This window comes from Eurosta solidaginis, chromosome 4, assembly GCF_040869045.1.
Source record: "Eurosta solidaginis isolate ZX-2024a chromosome 4, ASM4086904v1, whole genome shotgun sequence".
NCBI classification, from domain to species: Eukaryota; Metazoa; Arthropoda; class Insecta; order Diptera; family Tephritidae; genus Eurosta; species Eurosta solidaginis.
This window is the reverse complement of record NC_090322.1, coordinates 127,509,973-127,522,259: the sequence shown is the minus strand read 5'-3', so window position 1 is coordinate 127,522,259 and position 12,287 is coordinate 127,509,973. Positions and strand designations below refer to the sequence as shown.

Below are 12,287 nucleotides of genomic sequence, written 5' to 3'. Positions count from 1 at the left end.
ACATTACTTGGATTGGAAAGTTGGTAGGAAAGGAATATTATTATTCAATAAATTGCGCTCCACCTTTATATTTTTACTTCTCATAAATATTTTTGCAATTTCTATGTCAAAATTTAAAAATCAAAGTATAGCAAGAATATGTCGTTATATAAGGAGACATTTTTCGCAGGTTTTTGTCCATTTATATAAAGAAAGTGATTAAAATTTTTTATTTTATTTTAATTTTCTCCTATCTGTTAAGTTTTACGCTTGTAGCTCAATGAGAACTTACATAAAAATCAATCCCAAAATTCCCTCCGTTCCGTTTGATTTTTCTAAATATCTCAGTCCGTGCGCCCCCAGCGGAACTTTTTGTATTGTGTCACCGGTTGTCATCGATTTCTGAATTAAACTCAAAATTTTTATCCTCTAGCTCATCGAGAAGTTACTTAAAACCCGGTTTCAAATTTCCAAATTATTGTCTAATTTTTTCGATCCGTGCGCCACCTAACGGAATTTTTTTCTCCTTTTGTTCCTTTGTCATGGTGTCTTAACCTGTATCTCAGGTTTTATATTTGATATCAATGAGAAGTTACTTTAAAATCGATCTCAAAACACAAAATTTTCAAATTCTTTTCTAAATATTTCTATCCGAGCGCCACATAACGGGCATTTTTTCTCCTTTTCTTAAGTTTTCTCGGCGTGTTATCCTATCTGTGAAGTTTTACAGTTGTAGCTCAATGAGAACTTCCATAAAAATCAATCCCAAAATTGCCTCCGTTTCGTACGATTTTTCTAAATATCTCATCCCGTGCGCGCCTTAGCGAATCTTTTTGTATCGTGTCATCGGCTGTCACCGACCTCTGAATTAAGTTTAAAATTTCAAGTCTCTAGCTCATCGACGGCCGTAACCGTTTAGACGGCTAAGCGCCAATTAAGTAAGTAAGTAAGCTCATCGAGAAGTTACCTAAAAGCTTGTTTGAAAATTTTCAAATTCTTATCTAATTATTTCGATCCGTGCGCCACCTAACGGATTTTTTCCTTTCGTTGCATTGTCACGGTGTTTTAAACTATGTGTAAAGTTTCACGTTTGTAGGTCAATGAGAAGTTACTTAAAACCCGATTGCAAGATTTGTATGAAAAGCGGATAACCGACCTAATATAAAGGAAGTAAAATTTTTATTATTAGTTAAAATATAAGCGGTTTCATAAATTAAGATTCGTTAATGTTTTTTGCAGAAGTCCTTTCTTACGTTTGTATTTAAATGCAACAAAGACCTCAATATCGAGGGCGTATGAAAAAAAACTAAATCAGACTTTGGCTGACCTTATGAATTGCCTTTGAAATGTACAAAAATATCTCACTTAAAAAGTCGGACATGGAAAAGGGATGTTTAGGCTCGGATGTGACAAAAAATAATGCCACTCAATAGTCAAGTTTTTTATTATCTGACCTCTGCGAATACATGAAAGCGTTTTTTGTTTAATCTGTAACTTCGAGTTGTATACTATAAGACATAAATATTTGCGAAACCAGAAATCCATATACTTACCCTGATTCAGAGGTCTGGTTCCCGGATGTATCGAAGTTTGATGACGGAAAAACGGAAGCCGGTATCTATGGACCGAAATTTAAGAAATGGGATGCTAGCCCACCCACTATTTTTTAGCCAGATATCCATGCAATAGAAGTTTGCAGTAGATTATGTCTACGGAGAAGCATATCGCCGAGGAGTCAGCCTCATCATGTCAGCCTTGCGTGGCTTGCAGTCCTACATAATTGCTTCCACACTAGTGGATGAATGCATCGGAATTCTAAATGATCTGGGAGGAAGAAACAAGGTTTTTTGTAGGATGGGTACCCGGGCATCAAGGACATAAAGGTAATTAACAGGCAAACTACCTCAATAAGCAGGTGCTATAGCAGAATCTTATGATCCAGGGCCCTTCTGTAGACTCACAAAGGCACACAATAGGGAAGCCAAAAGTAAATGGGAAACAAGGCAGTTCAGACGATACTAGATTGAATGCGCAGGGCAAAGACAGGCCAAATTGTTCTTTCTCCCAGCATCGAGAGTATTAATCTAAGCAGAGAGAACCTACGAACTCACATTGTTTTCTACTATATCACATAAGTAAGATAAATCTAATCGATACACAAATCTGTCGCTTTTGTGAGCTGGAGAATGAAACGACGGTTCACATTCTCTGCGAAAGCGTCGCTCTGTCAAGGCAGGGACTCTCCCATCCTGGTGACGTGACTCTTTGTGATTTGGAGTGAAAAGCCGGAAGAGGTACTTAAATGCATTAAACGAATGAATCTCTGTTGAAAACACATCTAAATCGTCCCTTAAGCGACAAGGCGATCTGCCCTAGATTAGTTTACGATATTCTAAAATATGGTTACAATTTCGGACTTCGATTGTTTCCGAAAGGTACCATTTAGTAGAATACGAGTATTTTGTATAACTTTACTCATCGCTTTTAACCTACTACAGACCACCTCCTCGTACAATAATTTAATGAGAAAATAAAATTCCCGAACATAGTTTAATCCGGAAATTTCTTGCTTATTCATTTTTTTTTAACTCGGTTTATATCCCAGATTTCGAAGTTTAGGTTCTAATGGAAACATTGTCCAATTTTGTATATCAATGACGAAAAATCGTAACTTAAAAGTTTTATTAAGAAGGACGTATCTCAGAAATTCTGTTAATTTGCCCATGTCTGAGCGAAGTCAACAATAAATTCGAGCTTAATTTAGTTCACAATTCGCAAAAGACATAAATTGGTAAACCAGAATATAGAATTCTTGGGTCTTCTATAATATAGTTTAGCATTTTTCGTTAACGTTAAAAGAAATTAGACCAAATTTAGGTCATGTTTCTTCTGTCAAAGTTCTTTTTTTTCAATTTAAATCTTTTTAACCGGCCCCCTGAGATATGTACAACTTTATTATTATTGACAATTTTAAATAATTTTTATTTATAAATATTGTTTGTTTAATTTTTTATCTTTTATTGATAATGCGTTGTTTTGTAACACTACATATTTTTTTTTTATACTCAGTTGAGCAGAGCTCACAGAGTATATTAACTTTGATTGGATAACGGTTGGTTATACAGGTATAAAGGAATCGAGATAGATATAGACTTCCATATATCAAAATCATCAGTATCGAAAAAAAATTTGATTGAGCCATGTCCGTCCGTCCGTCCGTCCGTTAACACGATAACTTGAGTAAATTTTGAGGTATCTTGACGAAATTTGGTATGTAGGTTCCTGGGCACTCATCTCAGATCGCCATTTAAAATGAACGATATCGGACTATAACCACGCCCACTTTTTCGATATCGAAAATTTCGAAAAATCGAAAAAGTGCGATAATTTATTACCAAAGACGGATAAAGCGATGAAATTTGGTACTAGGGTTGAACTTATGACGCAGAATAGAAAATAAGTAAAATTTTGGACAATGGGCGTGGCACCGCCCACTTTTAAAAGAAGGTAATTTAGAAGTTTTGCAAGCTGTAATTTGGCAGTCGTTGAAGATATCATGATGAAATTTGGCAGGAACGTTACTTCTATTACTATATGTACGCCTAATAAAAATTAGCAAAATCGGAAAACGACCACGCCCACTTTTTACAAAAAATTTAATATCTTTACAGTTATAAGTAAATTATGTCAACATTCAACTCCAGTAATGATATGGTGCTAAAAAATACCAAAATAAAAGAAAATTTCAAAATGGGCGTGGCTCCGCCCTTTTTCATTTGATTTGTCTAGGATACATTTAATGCCATAAGTCGAAAAAAATTTACCAATCCTTGTGAAATTTGGTAGGTGCTTAGATTCTAGGTCGATAACTGTTTTCTGTGAAAAAGGGCGAAATCGGTTGATGCCACGCCCAGTTTTTATACACAGTCGATCGTCTGTCCTTCCGCTCGGCCGTTAACACGATAACTTGAGCAAAAATCGATATATCTTTACTAAACTCAGTTCACATAATTATCTGAACTCACTTTGTATTGGTATAAAAAATGGCCGAAATCCGACTATGACCACGCCCACTTTTTCGATATCGAAAATTACGAAAAATGAAAAAAATGCCATAATTCTATACCAAATACAAAAAAAGGGATGAAACATGGTAATTGGATTGGTTTATTGACGCAAAATATAACTTTAGAAAAAAACTTTGTAAAATGGGTGTACACCTACCATATTAAGTAGAAGAAAATGAAAAAGTTCTGCAGGGCGAAATCAAAAGCCCTTGGAATCATGGAAGAAATACTGTTCGTGGTATTACATATATAAATAAATTAGCGGTACCCGGCAGATGATGTTCTGGGTCACCCTGGTCCACATTTTGGTCGAAATCTCGAAAACGCCTTCACATATACAACTACCACCACTCCCTTTTAAAATTCTTATTAATACCTTTAATTTGACACCCATATTGTACAAACACATTATAGAGTCATCCCTGGTCCACCTTTATGGCGATATATCGAAAAGGCGTCCACCTATAGAACTAAGGCCCACTCCCTTTTAAAATACTCATTATCGCCTTTCGTTTGATACGTTTGATGCGTTTGCTGCATTCTAGAGTCAACCCTGGTCCACCTTTATAACGATATCCCGAAAAGGCGTCCACCTTTAGAACTAAGGTCCACTCGCTTTTAAAATACTCATTAACACCTTTCATTTGATACCCATATCGTACAAACATATTCTAGAGTCACCCCTGGTCCACCTTTATATCGATATTTCGAAAAGGCGTCCACCCATAGAACTAAGGCCCACTCGCTTTTAAAATACTCATTAAAACCTTTCGTTTGATATCCATATTGTATAAACGCATTCTAGAGTCATCCCTGGTCTACCTTTATGGCGATATCTCGAAAAGGCGTCCATCTATAAAACTAAGGCCCACTCCCTTTTAAAATACTCATTAACACCTTTCTTTTGATACCCATATCGTACAAACAAATTCTAGAGTCACCCCTGGTCCACCTTTATGGCGATATCTCGAAAAGGCGTCCACCCATAGAACTAAGGCCCACTCCAATTTAAAATACTCATTAACGCCTTTCATTTGATACCCATATCGTACAAACAAATTCTAGAGTCACGCCTGGTCCACCTTTATGGCGATATCTCGAAAAGGCGTCCACCTATAGAACTAAGGCCCACTCCCTTTTAAAATACTCATTAACACCTTCCATTTGATACCCATATCGTACAAACAAATTCTAGAGTCACCCCTGGTCCACCTTTATGGCGATATCTCGGAAAGGCGTTCATCTATAGAAAAACTCATTAACACCTTTTAAAAAACTCATTAACACCCCAGCGGGTTAGGGGGTCAGAATATACCCGCGGTAGGTATGCCTGTCGTAAGAGGCGACTAAAATACCAGATTCAAGGGGCTGTGTAGCGCAACCCTTCAGGTTGCCAGCGCAATATATAGCTTCTCCAAACCCAATTGTCAACCTCACCTATCCGCGGCGAATCCTGTTTCACTAGCAGACGAGGCTCTGGCGACCCCAAGCTCCTCAAGGAACTTGGGGATGGGGAGGAAGGGATGGCCTGAAGGTTTAACGTGGCCACATAAATCGTTCCCAAGATGGTCGGGCTAGCACTTTAATGATGCTGTGTTACCGGAGCGTACCGGATCTGTATCCGGCAAAGGACCATCACATCGATAACACTCCCCAAAGCCTTCGGCGAGCAACCTTATCGCTACAACAACAACAACCTTTCTTTTGATACCCATATCGTACAAACAAATTCTAGAGTGACCCCTGGTCCACCTTTATGGCGATATCTCGAAAAGGCGTTCACCTATACAACTAAGGCCCACTCCCTTTTAAAATACTCATTAACACCTTCCATTTGATACCCATATCGTACAAACAAATTCTAGAGTCACCCCTGGTCCACCTTTATGGCGATATCTCGGAAAGGCGTTCATCTATAGAACTAATGCCCACTCCCTTTTAAAATACTCATTAACACCTTCCATTTGATACCCATATCGTACAAACAAATTCTAGAGTCACCCCTCGAAAAGCCGTCCGCCTATAGAACTAAGGCCCACTCCCTTTTAAAATACTCATTAACACCTTTCATTTTATACCCATATCGTACAAACAAATTCTAGAGTCACCCCTGGCCAATCTTTATGGCGATATCTCGAAAAGGCGTCCACCTATAGAACTGAGGCCAACACCCTTTTAAAAAACTCATTAACACCTTTTTTTGATACCCATATCGTACAAACAAATTCTAGAGTCACCCCTCGAAAAGCCGTCCGCCTATAGAACTAAGGCCCACTCCCTTTTAAAATACTCATTAACACCTTTCATTTGATACCCATATCGTACAAACAAATTCTAGAGTCACCCCTGGCCAACCTTTATGGCGATATCTCGAAAAGGCGTCCACCTATAGATCTGAGGCCAACACCCTTTTAAAAAACTCATTAACACCTTTCTTTTGATACCCATATCGTACAAACAAATTCTAGAGTGACCCCTGGTCCACCTTTATGGCGATATCTCGAAAAGGCGTTCACCTATACAACTAAGGCCCACTCCCTTTTAAAATACTCATTAACACCTTCCATTTGATACCCATATCGTAAAAACAAATTCTAGAGTCACCCCTCGAAAAGCCGTCCGCCTATAGAACTAAGGCCCACTCCCTTTTAAAATACTCATTAACACCTTTCATTTGATACCCATATCGTACAAACAAATTCTAGAGTCACCCCTGGCCAACCTTTATGGCGATATCTCGAAAAGGCGTCCACCTATAGAACTGAGGCCAACACCCTTTTAAAAAACTCATTAACACCTTTCTTTTGATACCCATATCGTACAAACAAATTCTAGAGTCACGCCTGGTCCACCTTTATGGCGATATCTCGAAAAGGCGTCTACCTATAGAACTAAGGCCCACTCCCTTTTAAAATACTCATTAACACCTTTCATTTGATACCCATATCGTACAAACAAATTCTAGAGTGACCCCTGGTCCACCTTTATGGCGATATCTCGAAAAGGCGTTCACCTATAGAACTAAGGCCCACTCCCTTTTAAAATACTCATTAACACCTTCCATTTGATACCCATATCATACAAAGAAATTCTAGAGTCACCCCTCGAAAAGCCGTCCGCCTATAGAACTAAGGTCCACTCCCTTTTAAAATACTCATTAACACCTTCCATTTGATACCCATATCGTACAAACAACACATTCCAGGGTTACCCTAGGTTCAGTTTCCTACATGGTGATTTTCCCTTTTTTTGTCTCCATAGCTCTCAACTGAGTATGTAATGTTCGGTTACACCCGAACTTAGCCTTCCTTACTTGTTTTTTTTTTTTAACTTTACTTGCATTCCAAATTCTTGTTTTATGCTGCTATTTAAATTTTGTGTAGTTTTCGCATAGTACTTAATGTTTATTGTCACTCTGTTTCGGTGTTGTTATTGTTGTTATCAACTTTGCTGTGGTGCTGGATTATTTATGATGCATTCGAGTTTGTTTTTTGTTCGTACATGTAAACATTTTTACTTTTATTAAACTAAACCATTTATTGTATATATGTGTGTGCGTTTTGATGCGATTAATTGCGATTAGCAGACTATTTACTTTGTATATATGTATGTGGTTGTATGTTTGTGCTACATTTCGATGTGCGTTTCGTAGTTCGTTTATTTGTTGATTACATATTTAGTAAAACTAAATTTGTTTTCGTTCACACTCTCATTTCTTATTTTTTCTTCTTTTCGCGTGATAAGATTTACCCGAAATTTTTTTTCACAAATTTCAAACCGTTTTACTACTTGCCGAATTATTTTGCTATGTGTTCTCCGACGCGATAACAAACTGCAACTAAACTCAACTCAACCGAACAGAATCAAACTTTACTGATTCCTCCGTTTTGCCTTCGCCACGATGAATCTCATAAACGCAACGTTACAAACATCCATTCAGCCAACCTGCCACCTCATTCCGTATGCAATGACATATGCTTTTTGTGCCTTCCGAAGGAGTTGTTCGCAAACGTTCGTTTCCTTATGTGTGCGCTTATTACCATACCATGGCGCGCTGTTGCAATTCGGCCGAAGGCATTTTGCTATCGTGCAGAATTTGTTTTTTTTATTATGTTCTTTTTTAATTTTTTATTTTTGTTTATAACTTTACGTTTACTGAACAAATTTTCTCTGTACTGTGCAAACGCTTGAGTGGGTGTTGGTTGGGTGAAAACCAGCTGTCCAAAGCAGTCATTGCATTAGTTTCTTTCTCATCGTCGATTAAATTATTTTTATTGAAAAATATTGCCATGATCGTTATGCGATTTGTTGTTGCTGTGTTTTGTGTAGTTCATAATACCGACTTTCAGTATATCGAAAAGGCACAATGCAGAGAATTTTTAGAAGTTCTGACAAGTCCTTATCAAGGTATGCCAAAATAAGGACGTAAAATATCGGAACCTTTAAATGATAAAAAATTATCACAGGTCGCAACCTTGTGAAAGAAAAATAGTCGGGTGTGATGACAGAAATCTGTGTGATATTTATTTTGGCATATTCTCTTAAATTGATTAAAATATTTAAATAAATGCCAACTTTTTAAAACATTCAAGTAGTTAAGAGTACTAAAATAGGTGGCAACCTTGTAAAAATATTCTTCGCTCGAATGGGAAATTCTTTTTCGAAGTGGCTACACTAAAAAAAACTCCCTTAAAACATGGAAATACGATTGATCGCCATAAGAATTTCTTCCTCAATTTAGTATAAGAATTTCTTAAAAATGAAAAAAGTGTCCATGTGTGTAAATAAGAGGGGTTTCCTTGTTAAATATTGTTATGAAGAAGAAATTACCATGACGAAAACCACTTCCATTTTAGGAAAACGCATTTTCGAGTGAATATAAAAAAAATTAAAATTACGCTGCCACTCTAAGTGAAAAATGCTTTTTTGATATATTGGCATACATCTTTTATTAAACATAATTTCAACTTGATGGCAACTTTTAAGGCATCTTCAGAAGCATTATATGAGTAAGGTTACTTAGAAGGTAATGCTCTACTTTTACACAAAATTTAAATGGAGTCAACCGCTGTTAAAACAGCAGGGACATTGCAATCCTAATTAGAAATACTTCATAGAAAGGCGCCATAAAGTACCGTTTGTCTGCTCCTCCTGCAGGTAAATCTCATTTAATATAAAAGGTGGAAATAGGTGACAACGTAGTAAAAATAATATAAGGGGAAACATCCCGGTTAAAGAGCTTCGAATGCTATTCAATACATAATGGAAATTGGTGGCAACCTAAGAAAGTTTAGAATGTAAAATGTATTTGTTTACAAAATTTGCAAATAAATGGGCTCTGAGTTAGCAGTCGACATGCAAAGAAATATGTTAAAAATGGACAGGTGGCAAAACTAGTAGACTAGTTTCTCTATAAATGCAGCAGGGAACATAAATAGAAATGGTAATTATTATCGAGTTTCGTAAATTTTTTATTTTTTTTTATTTTCAATAGTTTAAGCAAAAATTCTATGAACTCTGTAACTGTAATTATGCAAATCAATGTCGAAAAATTTTCGAAAAATTCGAACTTTTTATTTGAAGTTCTCTGAAATTTTTTGAGTACGCAGTTTTGTAGTCCGATTAATTTTAGTCTAACAAAGTACACGTTAAAGGCTTACCAAAATTCGAATTAGTTTTGGACAGTTTTTTTTCGAAGTGTGTTTTAGATACACCTGCATAAAATGTGTGAACAATTTTATTTATCGAAGAAAATCTGAAACATCCTTCGGAAAAAAATTGTCAGAAATCAATGCGAATTTTGAAAGACCTATATTTTATACTTTGTATAGACTAAAATTTATTGCGCTAGAAAACTGCGAACTACAACATTTCGAATTTTGCTTTGTTTGAAAACGTTTTCGGGGCTAGTTTGCATATTTTCAACTACAAAATATATTGAAGTGTTTTCTAAAAATATCGGAATCTTGAAAAAAGAATTTAATTGAGGTAGTTTGAAAAACATTTCAAACAGGTGGCAACCTGTTTGAGGTACCTAGATAAAATATTCTTTAATGGCTACGTTGGTTACAAATCTAATTTCTTATAAACCGTGGGAAAATTAACCGTGATTTTGTGCATGGATTGTGCCTTGTCAGTTTTATGTCGGGATTTAGTCCTATTAAAATTATTTAGGATCGGGATTCGGCTGCGTCTAGATTATGTCAAACCCCCATTTGCCACAATTTCTTTACACTTCCCGATTTCATCTACTCTTTTATATGCATCTGAGCTGTGGATTTCGTTGTATAACCAATATTCTCTCTGTTCATTGCGGCGGTCGGTCGATCCTACTTGACTGGGGCGGATAAAGAACCAAAACAAACATGTAACAAAGAAGTTGAACGAATGAACTCCATTCAGTAAATATAAAGAAGTATCTGTTTGCATACACATACATACATATATATGTACATTGCCTATAAGTGCATATGTATGTATGTATGTATAAAAATTGATTGGAAATGGAAAGTGCATGGCAATCGTTCGATTCGTTTAGAGGAAGGAGTGCAAACATGGGAAAAAAGCAAATATAAAATGAGAAACGGAATTTACTTTCTCAGCATATTATGAGAAACATGGACAGTTCTTATTTTTCTTTGTTCAAGAGCATCCTAGAGATGCAGTAAGTACTTATGCAAGTGAAGTGTGTTATACAATCATTTCGGAAATATTCCGGAAATTTTTAATTGGAAAAGTTATGGGCAGCTTAAACAACACTTAAGAATATTGCATCAAAAAAGCGATAGTAAAATGGTCGCCTGTTTAATGCAACTTATTGACAAACGTAAAATTGTAGGGTAAGAAAAGTAATTTTTTAAGATTTTGATGCGCTGAAGGGGAATCTAAAAGATGAGGAGGGTAGATTTTGTTTGATTGCAATGTTATGCTCGCAAAGCTAAAAAGTTTTATGTGCATATTTCTTTAAAAATACAAAATATTTTTACAGTGCAAGTTAAGTTTTTATTAAAATATAAAATTTTGGGAAGGTTATTTTGAAGGTATTAAGAGAATTCTAATTGTATGACGTACTTTGAGACGGCAGATTCTATTTGTCAATTAGTGAGTCTTTTAACAGGCCACGGTGCTCATATGGGCCTGCAAACAAGTGACATCTACAGAAGGGGAAAAAAGGCTCGTTCGTGGTATCGCAACATCCACCACGTGAGTCTCCGCCATTTTTACCTAACCTAACCTTCGGGCATTGATCCACCCAAGAGAAATCTCAATGCAGCAGGGGTAGCCATGTAGCGACTTTTTCCTCTACTAAGGAGACTCCTGAAGGTTTTGGAGAGTTTTATCGATGTTGTTGATTTTTGTCGGATATTATTCCAGCACGCTACGGAAAACAGCACCTTTAAGGTATTGCTTCTGTGAGGAACTTGAGATCGCCAGAGAATCGCCTGCTTAATGAACAGGACTCCGCACGGGTAGATGAGGTTGACAATTGAAGTGGGGAAGCTGAAAATTGAACTTTAAGCGCTTTGAAAAAGTCGCGATAAATGCAATCGACTTCGATGAACAACAAATAAAATTAAATAAATGCAATGCGTGATAGCCCCCCAAGAGTTTTTAGGCCGAGCTTGTCTTTCAATTTGCATTGTGCTCCTTCTCCGACAAACTGGCAGGTCCCCTACATGTTTTACTCCCACTCCGAACGACATCTGCAAAGCAGATAAATTTTCACTGAGAAGCTTCTATGAACTCTTCACTAATACGCGCTTCGCCTACCACACCGTATATCCTGCGTTCACTCCCCGCGCAAAGCAGCATCAAAACTTTAGAAACAAGTTTTTTAATTAGAAGAAAGTTTTTCAAAGCGGGGCCGTCCCTCGGCAGTGGTTTGTTCCTATAAAGTTGCTACCTCTTTGGGGTACTAAGTTTAATTTCTAAACATTTTTGGAATTTTCCCTAGGATATCTAAAGGTACATCCTTTCTTTACCTTCTTAAGGGGTATACTGGAGCTAACTATGCACGCTGTGCGAACGTGAACAACTACGTACATGTTCATAAACAATCCTGAATGTTTTTGTCTCAAGCTATCTAAGGGTAAAGGCATTCAAGTCATTAATCAGGAAAGGCATTCTAAGCTGACACAACTTTCGGTATTGAAACTGCTCCGAAATAGGTAAAATCATTCCGAGATTTGAATTTCCACACAAAATTTCCACAAAAAATCCACGGACTTGAAACCTTCGGTC

General features: G+C 36.7%; 1 protein-coding gene across 8 annotated transcripts in view; it reads right to left on the bottom strand.

Moving 5' to 3' along the window:
* The window catches only part of inaF-D, a 162,011-nt gene that overhangs the window by 53,458 nt on the left and 96,266 nt on the right, over positions 1-12,287 (bottom strand). For 2 of the 8 annotated variants that reach the window (XR_010952899.1, XM_067782875.1), the window contains exon 1: positions 7,383-7,873. The exons of 3 other annotated variants lie outside the window; for them this stretch is intronic. The gene's annotated coding sequence lies outside the window, so the exon portion shown is untranslated. Of the gene's footprint in view, positions 1-1,532; positions 1,757-7,359; positions 7,874-12,287 lie in introns of those variants that run through there. 3 more of the 8 variants (XM_067782876.1, XM_067782879.1, XM_067782878.1) reach the window with 3 other exon arrangements.